Raw genomic sequence first — 12,484 nt, forward strand, 5'->3', positions numbered from 1 at the left:
TTGCCACCACAGCAGGGCATCAGGATGAGCTGCGTAAACTGCCAGAATTGGCGAATCTAATGTCATGCGCCAATTCTGTGGAGGCTGTGGGCTTCTATTTTTTGGCTCAGGATGGGCCGTCCCAGAGAAGCCCACAGACACTGTCTGTTTAATCTGCAGTGGTTTTAAAATATAGGGAGGATATATTTAATTATTTAATGCACGCTGTTCCCAGGTGCTGGGTGCTGACTACAACTGTCATCATCATTGCCTGGGCTCGCTGATCGCAAGGAGACAAGGCAAGGATGATGACAGTTGCAGATAGCACCCGACGCCTGGGAATAGCACTAACTCTACTGCTTTTCCCAGCCACCAGAGCATTTAATTCTGGTATGTGTAATGGTTTTTAGGGTTGATGTCAGCTGTGTAATGTCATCTGCCATCAATCCCTGGTGTAAGTAATGGAGAGGTGTCTTTCAGACATCCCCACTACTAGACCAGACCTAGCGAGACCCAGCGAGTCTGAAGAGTGGTGACGGTAGTAACAATACCGCTCTTCACAGTCGCCGAGATCAGCGCAAGACCCGGAATATCTGAAGAGCGGTGACGTTACCGAGTTACTGATGTCACCGCTCTTCAGAGTTACCGGGTCTCGTGCTGCGCAGCGGAACCAAAAGTGGCTGTAGGCAAAGTTTATGGAGCATCAGGATGAGGTTCCACAATCCCTTCGTTATCTACGAGATCCAGTTATGTAGGTAAAGTAGCGGCTTTTCTTGGTACTGCAACTAAAAGCAATAAATAGGACCGAGCTGTAACGCTGGATACAGCTGTGATTATATGTTATATAGTCGTGTTACACTCCCCTCACTTCTTGTAACCTACAAGCGTACAAAGATATTATACAGTCACCATGTGACAAGTGGGCCTGTGTACCTTCAAATGCCAGGGCTGAATTTTAGTCCCAGTCCGGCCCTGATGGTATGATAGGACACCAACCAAAATTATCATGAGCCACCACCCATATGTGACATATCCCTGCACTACTAATCACCTGCGCAAAAATGTACTACACATAAATAATCGATTAATGAATAAAATAGTGCAAGAAATAAAAATAAGATAAAAAATATATATATATAAGTGATGTGCAAAAAGTAAAAAATCAAAAGAAAAAAACCCTTTAAGGTGCACAAAATAATATATATATATATATATATATATATATATATATATATATATATAAATGTTTGATATAAAAAAAAATTTGTACAATATATATTGCAACACACCCTTAACCCCTTCACCCCCAAGGGTGGTTTGCACGTTAATGACCGGGCCAATTTTTACAATTCTGACCACTGTCCCTTTATGAGGTTATAACTCTGGAACGCTTCAACGGATCCCAGTGATTCTGACATTGTTTTCTCGTGACATATTGTACTTCATGATAGTGGTAAAAATTCTGTGATAGTACCTGAGTTTATTTGTGAAAAAAACGGAAATTTGGCGAAAATTTTGAAAATTTCGCAATTTTCCAACTTTGAATTTTTATGCAATTAAATCACAGAGATATGTCACACAAAATACTTAATAAGTAACATTTTCCACATGTCTACTTTACAACAGCACAATTTTGGAACCAACATTTTTTTTTGTTAGGGAGTTATAAGAGTTAAAAGTTGACCAGCAATTTCTCATTTTTACAACACCATTTTTTTTTAGGGACCACATCTCATTTGAAGTCATTTTGAGGGGTCTATATGATAGAAAATACCCAAGTGTGACACCATTCTAAAAACTGCACCCCTCAAGGTGCTCAAAACCATATTCAAGAAGTTTATTAACCCTTCTGGTGCTTCACAGGAATTTTTGGAATGTTTAAATAAAAATGAACATTTAACTTTTTTTCACAAAAAATTTACTTCAGCTCCAATTTGTTTTATTTTACCAAGGGTAACAGGAGAAAATGGACCCCAAAAGTTGTTGTACAATTTGTCCTGAGTACGCCGATACCCCATATGTGGGGGTAAACCACTGTTTGGGCGCATGACAGAGCTCGGAAGCGAAGGAGCGCCATTTGACTTTTCAATGCAAAATTGACTGGAATTGAGATGGGACGCCATGTTGCGTTTGGGGAGCCCCTGATGTGCCTAAACATTGAAACCCCCCACAAGTGACACCATTTTGGAAAGTAGACCCCCTAAGGAACTTATCTAGAGGTGTGGTGAGCACTTTGACCCACCAAGTGCTTCACAGAAGTTTATAATGCAGAACCGTAAAAATAAAAAATCATATTTTTTCACAAAAATTATATTTTCACCCCCAATTTTTTATTTTCCCAAGGGTAGGAGAAGAAATTGGACCCCAAAAGTTGTTGTACAATTTGTCCTGAGTACGCTGATACCCCATATGTGGGGGTAAACCACTGTTTGGGCGCATGGGAGACCTCGGAAGGGAAGGAGCGCCGTTTGACTTTTCAATGCAAAATTGACAGGAATTGAGATGGGACGCCATGTTGCGTTTGGAGAGCCACTGATGTGCCTAAACATTTAAACCCCCCACAAGTGACACCATTTTGGAAAGTAGACCCCCTAAGGAACTTATCTAGATGTGTTTTGAGCGCTTTGACCCACCAAGGGCTTCACAGAAGTTTATAATGCAGAGCCGTAAAAATAAAACAAAAATTTTTTCCCACAAAAATTATTTTTTAGCCCCCAGTTTTGTATTTTCCCGAGGGTAGCAGGAGAAATTGGACCCGAAAATTTGTTGTCCAAGTTGTCCTGAGTGCGATGATACACCATATGTGGGGAGAACCACTGTTTGGGCGCATGGGAGGGCTCGGAAAGGAAGGAGCGTCATTTGGAATGCAGACTTAGATGGAATGGTCTGCAGGTGTCACATTGCGTTTGCAGAGCCCCTAATGTACCTAAACAGTAGAAACCCCCCACAAGTGACACCATTTTGGAAAGTAGACCCCCTAAGGAACTTATCTAGATGTGTGTTGAGCGCTTTGACCCACCAAGGGCTTCACAGAAGTTTATAATGCAGAGCCGTAAAAATAAAACAAAAATTTTTTCCCACAAAAATTATTTTTTAGCCCCCAGTTTTGTATTTTCCCGAGGGTAACAGGAGAAATTGGACCCAAAAAGTTGTTGTCCAATTTGTCCTGAGTGCGCTGATACCCCATATGTGGGGGGGAACCACCGTTTGGACGCATGGAAGGGCTCGGAAGGGAAGGAGCGCCATTTGGAATGCAGACTTAGATGGAATGGTCTGCAGGCGTCACATTGCGTTTGCAGAGCCCCTAATGTACCTAAACAGTAGAAACACCCCACAAGTGACACCATGTTGGAAAGTAGACCCCCTAAGGAACTTATCTAGATGTGTGGTGAGCGCTTTGACCCAAGGGCTTCACAGAAGTTTATAATGCAGAGCCGTAAAAATAAAACAAAAATTTTTTCCCGCAAAAATTATTTTTTAGCCCCCAGTTTTGTATTTTCCCGAGGGTAATGGGAGAAATTGGACCCCAAAAGTTGTTGTCCAATTTGTCCTGAGTGCGCTGATACCCCATATGTGGGGGGGAACCACCGTTTGGACGCATGGAAGGGCTCGGAAGGGAAGGAGCGCCATTTGGAATGCAGACTTAGATGGAATGGTCTGCAGGCGTCACATTGCGTTTGCAGAGCCCCTAATGTACCTAAACAGTAGAAGCCCCGCACAAGTGACCCCATATTGGAAACTAGACCCCCCAAGGAACTTATCTAGATGTGTTGTAAGAACTTTGAACCTCCAAGTGTTTCACTACAGTTTATAACGCAGAGCCGTGAAAATAAAAAATCTTTTTTTTTTCCCACAAAAATTATTTTTTAGCCCCCAGTTTTGTATTTTCCCAGGGGTAACAGGAGAAATTGGACCCCAAAGATTGTTGTCCTATTTGTCCTGAGTACGCTGATACCCCATATGTTGGGGTAAACCCCTGTTTGGGCACACGGGAGAGCTCGGAAGGGAAGGAGCACTGTTTTACTTTTTCAACGCAGAATTGGCTGGAATTGAGATCGGACGCCATGTCGCGTTTGAGGAGCCCCTGATGTGCCGAAACAGTGGAAAACCCCCAATTATAACTTAAACCCTAATCCAAACACACCCCTAACCCTAATCCCAACAGTAACCCTAACCACACCTCTAACCCTGACACACCCCTAACCCTAATCCCAACCCTATTCCCAACCGTAAATGTAATCTAAACCCTAACCGTAACTTTAGCCCCTAACCCTAACTTTAGCCCCAACCCTAACTGTAGCCTTAACCCTAGCCCCAACCCTTGCCCTAACCCTAACCCTAGCCCTAAACCTAGCCCCAACCCTAGCCCTAACCCTAGACCTAGCCCTAACCTTAGCCCTTACCCTAGCCCTAACCCTAGCCCCAACCCTAACCCTAGCCATAACCCTAGCCCTAACCCTAGACCTAACCCTAGCCCTAACCCTAGCCCCAACCCTAACCCTAACCCTAGCCCTAATGGGAAAATGGAAATAAATACATTTTTTTTATTTTTCCCTAACTAAGGGGGTGATGAAGGGGGGTTTGATTTACTTTTATAGTGAGTTTTTTAGCGGATTTTTATGATTGGCAGCCGTCACACACTGAAAGACGCTTTTTATTGCAAAAAATATTTTTTGTGTTACCACATTTTGAGAGCTATAAATTTTCCATATTTTGGTCCACAGAGTCATGTGAGGTCTTGTTTTTTGCGGGACGAGTTGACGTTTTTATTGGTAACATTTTTGGGCACGTCACATTTTTTGATCGCTTTTTATTCCGATTTTTGTGAGGCAGAATGACCAAAAACCAGCTATTCATGAATTTCTTTTGGGGGAGGCGTTTATACCGTTCCGTGTTTGGTAAAATTGATAAAGCAGTTTTATTCTACGCATCAGTACGATTACAGCGATACCTCATTTATATTATTTTTTTATGTTTTGGCGCTTTTATACGATAAAAACTATTTTATGGAAAAAATAATTGTTTTTGCATCGCTTTATTCTCAGGACTATAACTTTTTTATTTTTTTGCTGATCATGCTGTATGGTGGCTCGTTATTAGCGGGACAAGATGACGCTTTCAGCGGTACCATGGTTATGTATATCTGTCTTTTTGATCGCGTGTTATTCCACTTTTTGTTCGGCGGTATGATAATAAAGCGTTGTTTTTTGCCTCTTTTTTTTTTTTTTTCTTACGATGTTTACTGAAGGGGTTAACTAGTGGGCCAGTTTTATAGGTCGGGTCGTTACGGACGCGGCGATACTAAATATGTGTACTTTTATTGTTTTTTTTTATTATTTAGATAAAGAAATGTATTTATGGGAATAATATTTTTTTTTTTTTCATTATTTTAGAATATTTTTTTTTATTTTTTTTTACACATTTGGAAAACATTTTTTTTACTTTTTTACTTTGCCCCAGGTGGGGACAATACAGATCGGTGATCTGCCAGTTTGCATAGCACTCTGACAGATCACCGATCTGAGAGAAGTGCAGGCTGCTTCACAGTGCCTGCTCTGAGCAGGCTTCTGTGAAGCCACCTCCCTCCCTGCAGGAACCAGATCCGCGGCCATCTTGGATCCGGGTCTGGAGCAGGCAGGGAGGGAGGTAAGACCCTCGCAGCAACGCGATCACATCGCGTTGCTGCAGGGGGCTCAGGGAAGCCCGCAGGGAGCCCCCTCCCTGCGCGATGCTTCCCTGCACCGCCGGCACATTGCGATCATGTTTGATCGCGGTGTGCCGGGGGTTAATGTGCCGGGAGCGGTCCGTGACCGCTCCTGGCACATAGTGCCGGATGTCAGCTGCGATAGGCAGCTGACACCCGGCCGCGATCGGCCGCGCTCCCCCCGTGAGCGCCGCCGATCGCGCTGGACGTACTATCCCGTCCGTGGTCATGGGGGCCCACCCCACCTCGACGGGATAGTACTTCCGATGTCAGAAAGGGGTTAACAACCAGAATTAAAGTGCTAATAGTGCTATAAAAATCTGGACAAAACTTACAGGTGCAAAGAAATCAAAAAATCAAAAATTGATATGACTATGTGCTTGTAAATATATTAAATAAAGTGCTAAAATATAAATACCTCATATTAATATTGCACAGTGTATACAAATTTAATGCACAGTGTATATAAATTTATTGCACAAAAGCCCAAAATATAATAGTGCAGATATTGCTATATTAATCAATGCCACAATACGGCAGCAAGGTGCAAAAAAGTGCAAATATATATTAATGAAAGTGCAAATGTATATTAATATTGCACAGTGTATATAAGTTTATTGAACAGTATATAAAGATTAGTTGCACATAAGCCCAAGTTATAATAGTGCAAGTAGTGCTATAATAATCAGTGCCACAGTAGAGCAGCAAGGTGCAGAGAGTGCAAGTAATTGAACAAACAGCTGGCATAAAACACAATAGCGTGGATGGCATAAATAAAATAAAACAACATCAGAGGCTCCACATACCTATAAGTGCTCAGACCCTATGTACGCCCCCCGGAAGAAGGCAAGCGCCGAAACGCGCGTAGGTGTGATACAAATGAGACAAGAATGTCTGAATGTATGTGTAGATAGTGATTTCACGTATCTATTGCCATTAACTGAGTAAAACAAGACAAAATGGAAGCGGGAAAGTGCCCTCAGAGTGACCTATTTGTATTGTATGAGGAGATGTGGCATAAACAGCTATGTACGCATGCGCAGCGGCATTCTTGTAGTGTGAGGAAAATATTCTCAAGGGTGAACAACAAGATAAGCATGGAATTTGTACAATAACAGCTCGTGATCTGTAAAATAATAAGTTATATGAGAAAAATGCCAGTACGCATGACGAAACTGAATCCAGTTTTAAGTGTATAAAACAGGACGGCATTTAGGTGGGGGTAGGGACGTTCCAGGAGACTTTATGGACGCATAACTTCTGTGATGATGTGTTACCGAATATTTCCTTCTCATCACTCGAGTCCCCCGACAGGGAAGTGATGTTACAATATTTGGTAATTATATAGATGCTTACTTTCTCTATTATATAGATGATGATTATGATCATGTAATGTTAGGCTAGCGCTGTTATAATTCATGTGCCTGTAGTACATATATGAAATCATAGCTTAAATTGTTGATTATTAAACTTTATTTCATTATTAATAAAATATAAATTGTTTTACCGAAATAGAGACCTAGTAGTCTTCTTGCCTAATTAGTATATTAGTGAGCGCTACGTAATTAAGGGGTTTCCCCCCCCCCCGGAGTGAAAACTCGGTAAGACATAAATTGGCGTAGTCGGCAGGATTTTATGAAAGCAAGTTTTTTTTGTTAAAAAGAATTTTGTGATAGATAATAGATGGATTTTTGTAAGTTTGATTGTCTAGACAAAGGAAATTGTTAAGTTGCTGGAAGATTATTTCTTTTTGGCGCAAAGCCAAGTTTTAGAAATCTTTATAACTTTTTGTCTGAACATAATTTTGAAATTCTGTTTTTATCAAAGTGATATGTTTTGATTGATAATTCTTCATGCAAAAAATTAGCATTTGGCATTTTGCCAAGTTTTTGTTACAATGTTTGAGAAACGAAAGGAAAAGCAGGAGGATGTTGTGGACGTGCCCGGTTGGACCGAGGCACCGTATAATATATTGGCACATGAATTGAGCAGTTCTGGACTAGCGGAACAGTGGTCTAGTAAGCTCAAGGGTAGTGAACCCACTGATGTTGTTAATGTACTCAGGGGGGTCCCCGCAAAGGCGGGTGATGCAGTTAACCCCTCGATGTTGTTAAGTTACTCGAGGGTGTCCCTGCCAAGGCAGGTGATGCAGTGTCTCTATTGGGTGTTGGCCACCGCCTATAGAGCAGTTCACAAGAAGAACTCTTTGTTGTTGAAAAAAAAGCTGAACAGAGGTTGATTGAATCTGAAGGAAGACGGGTAGTGCTGGAATGCAAAAAAAATTACTAAAAGATAAGTTGGAACACTATCAGGGTGTAGCAGAAAAAGCTGCTATTAAAGTTGCTTAAAATAAATACCGTAAACGAAAAGGAAAAAAAATAATAAGGACGGAAAATGAAATAATCCGGGAGCAAGCCCGTGATGCAGCTGGTCACCTTCAATTTGGAGATGACGGACAGCCCATTATGGTGGAACGAGGTGTTCCCCATACTTGAACCAGGATCTCAACTGAGGATTATACTCAAAATGAAGTAGATAGCATCTTAACCCAGTTTAAACAAAAACCTGGAGAAACAGAAATTGCATGGTTAGTTAGGATGCATGATTATGAAGGTCCAGGATGAATGTTTTATAGAGAAATAAGATCTCATCTGTAATATCTGTCAGTATATTAATTGGTTGTGTATTTGTATAAGTGTGTAATACAGAGCTGGGATAGGCTCTGTGCAGTGTTGTTATTTTGGTCATTTTGAATTGGCAAGTACATTATATGAAGCTGTATTTTGTATAAGGCCGTGGTTTTTGTTGTTTGGCCTTGAAGTGCTTTCAAAGTGTCAGTGGACACTGCTGCAGTTTTATTTATATAGAGTTAATGTGTTAATTCCAAAGTGCAAAATAGGCAGGCTGTGTGAGCCTTGTATGTATGTATGTATGTCAATGAGACATTATTCAACTCAGTTTGAGCTGAACTAGGTGGAGTGATTGAGATAAGGGATTTTCTTCTTGTAAAAATCAACTGAAAAGTGAATGGAAAAAAAAAAAGAGAAAAAACAATCCCTGAATGAGCATGTATGAATAAGTGATCACATAAGTATCATTACTTATCTAACTGTTGTTGAAGGTCCAAGGACCGGCCCAAGTGGTGAAATTTTTAGGAATTCAATGGAACAAAGGACATAGGAAAATCTTGCCTAAAGCTAGACAGACAATAATCAATTTCCCAGTTCCTAATTGGAAAAACATATAAAAATGGAAGGTCATGGTAAGAGCAGTCAATATGCGGAATTCTATGCAATTTTCTTAGCTCTGAGTTTTGAGCAAGGACGTGAATGTCACTTGTATACAGACTCTTGGTCAGTAGCAAATGGACTAGCTACCTGGACGATGGGGTGGAAAAAATATGGATGGCTTATCCATGGAAAAGAAGTTTGGGGGAAAGAGGTGTGGGAGAGTATTGAAGAAATAATGCAAATCACGCCTACCACTGTTTTTTTATGTTGATGCACATGTACCTGCTGATTCACTTGAACATTTGTTTAATTCTGAAGCAGATAGAGCAGCTGCCATTCGACAAACAACGGCGGAAACCGATAAAGCAAAAGAAACATGGCTTCATGGTACGGCCGTTTGGGCACATCAGAAAAGTGGACACCTGGGAGAAAAAGCCACTTACAGGTGGGCCCAGGAAAGAGGAGTTCCTCTCACCATGGACATAATAAAACAAATTATTGCACAGTGTCCTGTTTGTCAACATTAGAGAGGTGCCACACACAGTAATGGGACACATAGGGAGGGGACAATTACCTGCACAAATTTAGCAAATGGACTTTATAGGGCCACTACCAGGGAGCAGAGGGTGTAAGTATGTCTGTACCGCAGTAGACACATACTCAGGCCTGATGGTAGGTTTCCCATGCAAGGCAGCTACACAATGGAGTACACTGAGAACTTTAGAAATCATAACACAGTATTATGGGGTCCCACTTCAAGTACAGACAGATAATGGGTCACATTTTACTGGACAACAAGTCAAAGACTATGCTATGGAACACAACATTCAATGGGTATATCACATGCCTTATTACCGTCAAGCAGCAGGGTTAGTAGAGAGAATGAATGGGTTACTAAAGGTCACCCTAAAAAGTTGAACCAATCTGACACTTCATTCGGGCAATGGAGGGATAATCTAAGTGATGCCCTCCAGATAATAAACAATAGGCCCATAACTAATTCCATGACTCCTCTGATGAGGATGTTGACACCCAATCTTACAATACATGAAGCACATGTAGTAGAGACTATTATCTACTGGAAAATACATGAATAGGCCAGGATCCCTGAAAGGGCAACACCCCTATCAGCCGGACTGGATTTGAGTGCACTAGATGTAACAGTCATTCCTTCAGGTAAGGTGGTTCCAATTTCCACTGGATTGGGTTGTCAAATCCCTAAAGGTCACTATGGTCAGATTGCTACTCTTTCCAGTTTTGCATTAAAAGGGGCCATAGTGGTGGGAGGAATTATTGATGCAGATTATCAAGGAGAAATTAAAGTATTGATGTTAAATTTGGGAACAGAGCTATTGATCATTGAGAAGAAACAGAAAATGGCTCAGAAGTTATTAATACCCGTAAACTTATCTCTGGGGGAAGAAGGTCATGCCCCCACTGAATTAACCGTAAGAGGAGATAAAGGTTTTGGCTCCTCTGAATTAACTAATGTTGGAGCTAAAATTTGGGTACAAAATGCTCAAGGACCGCCTTCAGAAGCTGAGATAATTGCAGTAGGCAGGGACCGCACCTTGCTGATCATGAGGCCAGGTGTAGAAAAATGGGAGTATATCCCACAGGGAAAAAGAAAAAATGTTATTTGCGGGAATAAACGTGTTTTGTTCTGATTTCTGCAGATTTCCTTCCTAATCGTATGTGGAATCCTTGGAGGCGTATTTTTGGACGTCGTTGAAGCATGGACTCCCGGTGTCCAATTAACAAGTGAGCCAGTGCCACCTTTGAGGTCACCTGGTGATTGGAATGTCTACAATGTCACAAAGGATGGAAGGAAAAACTTTAGTGATATACTGGCTATTGTAAATATAACTTTATCTAACACCAGTTCTGTATGGATGTATGGGCCTGTAATTGAAGAACCAGCTCCATACAATTATCCAGGAAGGAAGTATTGGCCAAGTACTGTTTTGACCAACGGAACTGTAACTGTAAAGATAACACATGAAGACAATATAGCATGTTGGGAAGTTGAAATGACAGAATTAAATTTAACGACTGGACTAATCGAATCTCGAGTATACGCTAATTATACTTCTAGAAGGTTGAATGATGCTAGCTTTATATTTTGTTTAAATGGAACAAAATTGATAGTGTGTTCTAATATGACAGATAAAGTATATTCCACTGATTTTAGGAGGTATTATCCAAATTGGAGGGATTATCTTAGAATAATACAGGTAATGTGTAGATATGTAGTATTGCCATTGATGTTGGGGCTTCCGGGGAATATATTTTTCTGGCTGCCAAAATTCAATGGACCTTATGTTGATAACAATAACAAAACTCATGATTATCTATCTGTGAAGATACTCTGGAAGGCAAAACTTGTAAATTACACGTAGTTTATGCAAAGTTTGCAAAAAATCATATAATCACTACTACGATTATAAGTAATAAAATGGTTAAAATGGGTTCAGTTATAGCCAATGCCACTTCTCATTATTGGTATGATATTTTTCTTGGGTACTCGCCATCCGCTAAGAAAATGTTGGACTGGGTAATCCACCCACTTCTAGTGGTCATGATAATAGTTATCATATTGTCAATATGGAACTGTTACATGGCTTACAAAGTGTTCTGTAGGAGACCTAAGGTCCTAATGGTCACCTATGGTAATGGCAAATAGTTAGATGATATCAAGGACCGTTTGTGATACAAATGAGACAAGAACTTAACTTAGACATTAACTGAGTAAAACAAGACAAAATGGAAGCGGGAAAGTGCCCTCAGAGTGACCTATTTGTATTGTATGAGGAGATGTGGCATAAACAGCTATGTACGCATGCGCAGCGGCATTCTTGTAGTGTGAGGAAAATATTCTCAAGGGTTAACAACAAGATAAGCATGGAATTTGTACAATAACAGCTCGTGATCTGTAAAATAATAAGTTATATGAGAAAAATGCCAGTACGCATGACGAAACTGAATCCAGTTTTAAGTGTATAAAACAGGACGGCATTTAGGTGGGGGTAGGGACGTTCCAGGAGACTTTATGGACGCATAACTTCTGTGATGATGTGTTACCGAATATTTCCTTCTCATCAGTCGAGTCCCTCGACAGGGAAGTGATGTTACAATATTTGGTAATTATATAGATGCTTACTTTCTCTATTATATAGATGATGATTATGATCATGTAATGTTAGGCTAGCGCTGTTATAATTCATGTGCCTGTAGTACATATATCAAATTATAGCTTAAATTGTTGATTATTAAACTTTATTTCAGTATTAATAAAATATAAATTGTTTTACCGAAATAGAGACCTAGTAGTCTTCTTGCCTAATTAGTATATTAGTGAGCGCTACGTAAGTAAGGGGTTTTCCCCTCCCGGAGTGAAAACTCGGTAAGACAGTAGGGTCTGAGCACTTATAGGTATGTGGAGCCTCTGATGTTTTATTTTATTTATGCCATCCACGCTATTGTGTTTTATGCCAGCTGTTTGTTCAATTACTTGCACTCTCAGGGGCTCTCCAAACGCGACATGGCGTCCGAATTCAATTCCAGCCAATTC

The 12,484-nt window shown here is 40.6% G+C and overlaps 1 long non-coding RNA gene across 2 annotated transcripts; it reads left to right on the forward strand.

The window, feature by feature from the left end:
• The first annotated feature begins 6,563 nt into the window (after window positions 1–6,563).
• On the forward strand, window positions 6,564–12,218 carry LOC143763188 (uncharacterized). 2 transcript variants are annotated; one of them, XR_013212301.1, is made up of 3 exons: window positions 6,564–7,019; window positions 9,232–9,358; window positions 10,590–12,218. It is a non-coding gene; the product is annotated as an uncharacterized LOC143763188 (long non-coding RNA). The 2 variants fall into 2 exon arrangements; XR_013212302.1 differs by having other exon boundaries at window positions 9,235–9,358.
• The last annotated feature ends 266 nt before the right edge of the window (window positions 12,219–12,484 follow it).

The sequence above is a fragment of the Ranitomeya variabilis genome, chromosome 1 (genome assembly GCF_051348905.1).
Source record: "Ranitomeya variabilis isolate aRanVar5 chromosome 1, aRanVar5.hap1, whole genome shotgun sequence".
In the NCBI taxonomy this organism is placed as follows: domain Eukaryota; kingdom Metazoa; phylum Chordata; class Amphibia; order Anura; family Dendrobatidae; genus Ranitomeya; species Ranitomeya variabilis.